Here is a 6,803-nt window from a genome sequence, read left to right on the forward strand (position 1 = left end):
TTTCCCAGATGCTAGAATATGACAGAAAATAATGGTTTAATGAGAGCCAGGTACCGTTGGTGTGTAAGCTTCGCTTACCCATCTGAATCATTAAGCATTACACTGACAATCCCCTTTCAAAACGTCATTTTTCTTACTCCTACTCTTGTGGTGTGACAACGGGTCCTAACGAAGCTCTAGAAACCAACAGATGTAGCTAGCTAGCAATACAAATTATGGCGGCAAAATGTCACGAAACTTACTTGCATGGCACCATCTTGAAAAATGTACCAAGATACCTTGTAAATGCAGCAGTGAGTAGAAAGAAAGTTATTCTCTCTTGTGCAATCAATGCAGCACAGTTTAATCTGGAGTGAGAAATTATTTATGAAAAACTGGGAAAAAAAAATAAATTGGGGTATGTTAGTCAATTGAATAGTTTGTCTTTGATAATGAATATTTTATATTAACTACTTTTTACAAAATGTTCAGTTTTCTTTTAGGGAATGTGAAAATCGTCCCACTAACAATAAAGATAATCCGTAGAAAGTCATTTAGTTGATAGAAATGGTCTCCCTATCAATGTTTACAGTAATTCTATTCGGTAAGAAAATAAAGCTAAGTAGAAAAAGGGATGTAAATAATTTTGCTACAGCAATATGTTCTTCAAACATAATTTCCATTTTATGCCCGATAAATACATTAGCCTGACATTTTAAGGACAAATTGATGGGAAGGTTATCCAGTGTAGGCCTACACTTATCGATGCAGTCTATCAAATAATGATTTAAAACCTAATATTCCTTGTCAATGAATCTCTCTCTCTCTCTCTCTCTCTCTCTCTCTCTCTCTCTCTCTCTCTCTCTCTCTCTCTCTCTCTCTCTCTCTCTCTTTATCAGCTAGGAGATTGTGGTTACTTTTTATTCAGCGTGACTTTTAAAATGTCTGTTTATCAGCTACTACGCATTTATAATCGAAAGTAAATTGAAAAAAAGCCAATGTCCTCTTTATGTATTAACCTCCCCCCCCCCTTTTTTTTTTTTTTTTTTTTTTTTTTTTTGGCTGTGCTTGTAAACAAACCAGTGACCGAAATAAAAATGCACTTGTAACCTGTATCATATCTGCCGAGCGTCTTCACTAAATCCTGGGATTAGCTGAAGTTGGCGACTGCCTTCAGTGACACAATTTAGGTCTAATTCTGGGTTGTCTTTGCTTTCCTACGTATCTTTGACAGAGCGGAAATTAATCTTGAATTAAAGCAGTAGGCCTACACTGTAGACTATATTAAAAAAAGGTTCAATTTCACAATCAAATGCAATAATGAATTATTTGATTTGTGATCTACACTAAATTGTTGTTGGCTAGTATGAATAAAAGTAGCTCAAATAAGTTCTAATAGTTTACCGGCTCATTTCTAATTTTCCGCAATGCAAGGCAATCACATTTTCCATAAGCTGTAGAGAATAATAGACGTCTTCGTTACCTATAAATGTCTGAACTATCAAGAATTCCTCAAAATTTAACGCCCACCTTTCGAAATAACTAACAAATTTGAGATCATTGTACCTTGTCCCTAGTCTGAGCTAAAATGTTGAAATTGCGATATGCAAAATGACATCATTCTCGCATTTTGCTTATTTGTTACTTTTTAAATAATCACCTACATCTATTTATGGTCTTTCTGTGCCAGTCCACGCCCACAAACTTCCTTAGTTCGTCGATCCATCGTCTTCTCTTCCTTCCTCTGCTCCTTTCACAATTTCTATGGACCAATTCTGTTATTCTTAGTGTCCATCTATTGTCTGTCATTCTCATCACATGTCTTGCCCATGTCAATTTCTCTTTCTTACAAGTTAATAGAATATCCTCTACTTTAGCTTTTTCTCGTAACCATGTCGCTCTTTTTCTGTCTCTTAGTTTATTCTCATCATCATTCTTTCCATAGTTCTTCAAGTTGTAACTTAGAGAGAGAGAGAGAGAGAGAGAGAGAGAGAGAGAGAGAGAGAGAGAGAGAGAGAGAGAGAGAGAGAGAGAGAGAGAGAGAGAATGTATATATATATATATATATATATATATATATATATATATATATATATATATATATATATATATATATATATATATATATATATATATACACACGTTCACATTGCACCCTACTAAATAAAACGCAATGTGTAGCTTATTACGTACCTAAGTAATAACTATAGTCTACGGACATTGAACCTCTTGTTTCGCCAACCCGTTGTCCCGCCTGTCTACCTCCAGACTGGTACATTAGCATGTACTGAACATAGATAGATGGTAAGTTATTCAACAACATTTTTGTCTTGACCCAGTTGAGTGTGCGTCCATTGCAGATAATAGCTATCATGTTTATAATTTACTACACCTGCTACTACTAGTCCTAGCCCTTTCAGCCACTAGTTCTAGCCCTTTCAGCCACTAGTCCTAGCCCTTTCAGCCACTAGTCCTAGCCTTTTCAGACACTAGTCCTAGCCCTTTCAGCCACTAGTCCTGGCCCTTTCAGCCACTAGTCCTAGCCCTTTCAGACACTAGTCCTAGCCTTTTCAGCCACTAGTCCTAGCCCTTTCAGACACTAGTCCTAGCCTTTTCAGCCACTAGTCCTAGCCTTTTCAGCCACTAGTCCTAGCCCTTTCAGCCACTAGTCCTAGCCTTTTCAGCCACTAGTCCTCGCCCTTTCAGCCACTAGTCCTAGCCCTTTCAGCCACTAGTCCTAGCCTTTTCAGAGACTAGTCCTAGCCTTTTCAGACACTAGTCCTAGCCCTTTCAGCCACTAGTCCTGGCCCTTTCAGCCACTAGTCCTAGCCCTTTCAGACACTAGTCCTAGCCTTTTCAGCCACTAGTCCTAGCCCTTTCAGACACTAGTCCTAGCCTTTTCAGCCACTAGTCCTAGCCTTTTCAGCCACTAGTCCTAGCCCTTTCAGCCACTAGTCCTAGCCTTTTTAGACACTAGTCCTAGCCTTTACAGCCACTAGTCCTTCAGCCACTAGTCCTAGCCCTTTCAACCACTTCCAAATCTAAATTATTTTCAAGCACACATGCACTTGTCCACCAGTGCAGTCCAGATATCACGTGGAACTTGGATGGCCTATTTCCCCAGAAATCTTGTAATCAGTTAAGAACTCACTTACCCTGACAACTTCTGGAGAGAATCACTGATAAATTCAGCTGATATCACGGAAGAGATGTGGAATCACGTGCACCAAACATGAGAGATAAGGGAGGGACTTTCCCATATTATTATTATTATTATTATTATTAACCAAACTACAGTCTTGGTTTGAAGAGCCGAATACTAAGAGTCCTAGGGCTCCAATGAGAGTTAACCCAGTGAGGGAAGGAAATAAGGGAATATATAAGCAATTGACTAAAAATAAAAGAAATAAGACCAGTAGCAACGTTAGAATAAATCAGTCATATATAAACTATAAAACGAGACGTGTCAACATTTTCATCAGAATTTAAGTAGTTTGAACGCCTTGTGATGGAGAAAATCCCACAGGACCCGATCCCCAGATTCCCCACGGACCAGTCCCCAGATTCCCAACGGACAATATCCCACAGGACCAATTCCCAGATTTCCCATAGACCAATTCCCACAGGACCCAACCCTCAAATTCCCCACGGACATGACCCCACGTTATGAAAAGTGAGTTTAGACATGAGAAAAGGCGAATCAAATTACTGAGAGATAAGGACATGAGCGTTTTAATGCGGTTGTTTGATATGAATGGCAGCATCGCTGGTTATCAGAATTGACCACAAAAAAAAAAAAAAGTCTGAAAATATTGAAATATCAAGTTACTTGGCGTTTAGGTCATAGCTGCAGTACTAGGCCTATATATCTTTCCTTTCTAGGTAACTGTCCTTATATGTTGTTGAACACGCTTAAGACTATTTTCATAACCCTGGTTGATGAGTTTTTAATATCCATTATTATTATTATTATTATTATTATTATCACCATTATTATTATTAGTAGTAGTAGTAGTAGTGGTAGTGGTAGTAGCAACAGCAGCAGCAGCAGCAGCAGCAGCAGCAGTAGTAGTAGTAGTAGTAGTAGTAGTAGTAGTAAGGCAAACAACTTGACACATGACCAGGAAAACAGCCCTTAAAGAAAAGTAACTTTCCAGCCTAGTTTCCTCTGAATAAAATACCAATTGCGGAAAAAAAAAATGCTTGCTTTATAAAGTCATTGATGATTTCATTCATTTGGAAAGTAAACAAACAACAGACGCAATTCTTAAAAACATAGTACGTCATTAGGCTCACTAATTAGGCCTAATCTCTTTTATACATTACTGGTTATAAATAGTACTGTCCCCTGAGCCTCTAGTTTTGGTTCCCAGGACCTGAGGAACCAAAACTAGACTCCAGCAGTTTTCTGTTTCGTCTAAGATTAAAAAAAATAATCATGATTAGGGCATTATAATTATTGTAGATTGAGGGCATTCATTGCAGTATTAACGTTAGTAATAGTAAAAAATCGTATTAGTAATGCAACCCTTTTCCAGGAGATTCGACGCTCGACAGTTTATCATTATTATTATTATTATTATTATTACTTGCTAAGCTACAACCCTAGTTGGAAAAGTAGGATGCTATAAGCCCAAGGGTTCCAAAAGGAAGAAGTAGCCCAGTGAGGAAAAGGGAAATAAATAAACTACAAGAGAAGTAATAAACAATTGAAATGTAATATTCAACGAAGGTAACAATACTTTCATATATAAACTATAGAAAACAGAGGAATAGCAATAAGATAGAATAGTGTGCCGGAGTGTACCCTCAGGGGAGAGAATCAGGTTATGCTAGTTTATATCATTCCCAGCAGCAGCAACAACAACAACAACAACGATGATGATGATGATAATAATAATAATAATACAAAAACAATAATAAAGTAGTGGTAGACCCTGCTTAATTTTTTTCCTTAACAAGACATGATTAAAAGATCTCCACAATATTGTATTCGCACCAAAGCGCAAAAGCATCACAGTATGAGAGAGAGAGAGAGAGAGAGAGAGAGAGAGAGAGAGAGAGAGAGAGAGAGAGAGAGAGAGCGTTTCAAGATGTTCTGGAAGCAAGCTCATAAACTAATATGCTTGAATCTAAATTAATTTTCCCATAGAAAATAAAGGAAATGCACTCCATAAGTTCATGAATACATATATGCACTGATTTTTATATGCTTCTAATGGAATTTATTGAGAAAAATCTAAAACCCTTGTCAGATATTCACGAATAAAAAATAAATTATTGATAAATCAACTCTCACTTTACCTTTGAGGAGAGGAGTGGCTGCCATAAGGGAGATGGGTCATGAGGAGGGGATTACAGCTTGGAAAGGGAATCTACGCCCATGAGAACTCATGTTAAAATACCTGAGTTCTCTCTCATGAATAACATTCACTAAATCACTTAATATACATTTTATGGACACTTGGTCATCTTTCTATTACTCTTACATTCAATTTTGATAAGGAATCATCTCTAGACTGCTTTTGTCTTTCCTTTTAAACGACATGAAAATTGGGTAAAAATAACATGAGCACTGCATGTGTGGAGTATGGTCTCCACTTTGATTTCTTGCTAGTCTTGTTAGTAATTGTCCACGAAAATATGCATACGGATGGAAATTTTGCTTGCCGATTGATACAACCCTTGTAAACTAATTAGCTTATAGTCAATCACTTGTAAATAGAGGTACTTCTGTATATACATGGAGGTATATACATACATAAATGATATGTATGTATATAGGTGTGTGTGTGTGTGTATGTATGTATATATATATATATATATATATATATATATATATATATATATATATATATATATATATATATATATATATATATATATATATATATAAAAACATCCTGAATGCTCATTTCTGTGCTAACTAATGCACTATAATTGTTCAGAGGCTACTTTCCTCTAAGTAAAGGTAGAAGAGACTTTATCTATGGTAGGCAGCTCTTCTAGGAGAAGGGCACTCTAAAATAAAATTTTTGTTCTCTGGTCTTGGATAATGCCATAGCCTCTGTACCATGGTCTTCCACTGTCTTGGCCTAGAGTTCTCTTGCTTGAGTATACACTCGGGCACACAATTCTATATAATTTCTCTTCCTCTTGTGTTTTTAAAGTTTTAATAAATTATATATGAAGGACTTATTTTGGTGTTGTTGCCGTTCTTAAAATGTTTTTTGTTGTTAGTTACTGTACTTCTCTTGTAGTTTCCTTATTTGTTTTCCTCACTGGGCTATTTCCCCTGTTGGAGCCCTCGGGCTTATAGCCTCCTGCTTTTCCAACTAGGGTTGCAGCTTAGCAAGTAATAGTAATAAAAGTAATAAACAAATTCCTTTGAAAACTGTTTGCGGTTGTCCCACCATTGAACCAGACAGGTCCATACTTGCCAGCATTATTTTTTTTTCTTTTTTTTATTCAACATTCAGTTCCAAGATCAAGAATGGTTAATTTGTATATGTCTCAATTGTACAAGACCCAGAGAAACAAACTTTTTCCTACAAAGATATAGTTTCCAGAAGTCTCACAACAATTTTTGATGTCTGGAACAGTGGACAAAATGAAATAACATTTTTAAATAGGTAATTATACTTAATATCAAATACAGTACCAACCTTCACCATACCTATCTTAACACAGCTTCATCAAAATGACTTCTTTATATGCTAATATTGTTGGACAAAATTAACTATGGTTTTTGAGTTTTCAAATAAAGGGAAATCACCAAGAATAAAATCTGCTTATATAAACTTCACATGACAGAGGAAAACAAA

The sequence above is a fragment of the Palaemon carinicauda genome, chromosome 20 (assembly GCF_036898095.1).
Source record: "Palaemon carinicauda isolate YSFRI2023 chromosome 20, ASM3689809v2, whole genome shotgun sequence".
NCBI classification, from domain to species: Eukaryota; Metazoa; Arthropoda; class Malacostraca; order Decapoda; family Palaemonidae; genus Palaemon; species Palaemon carinicauda.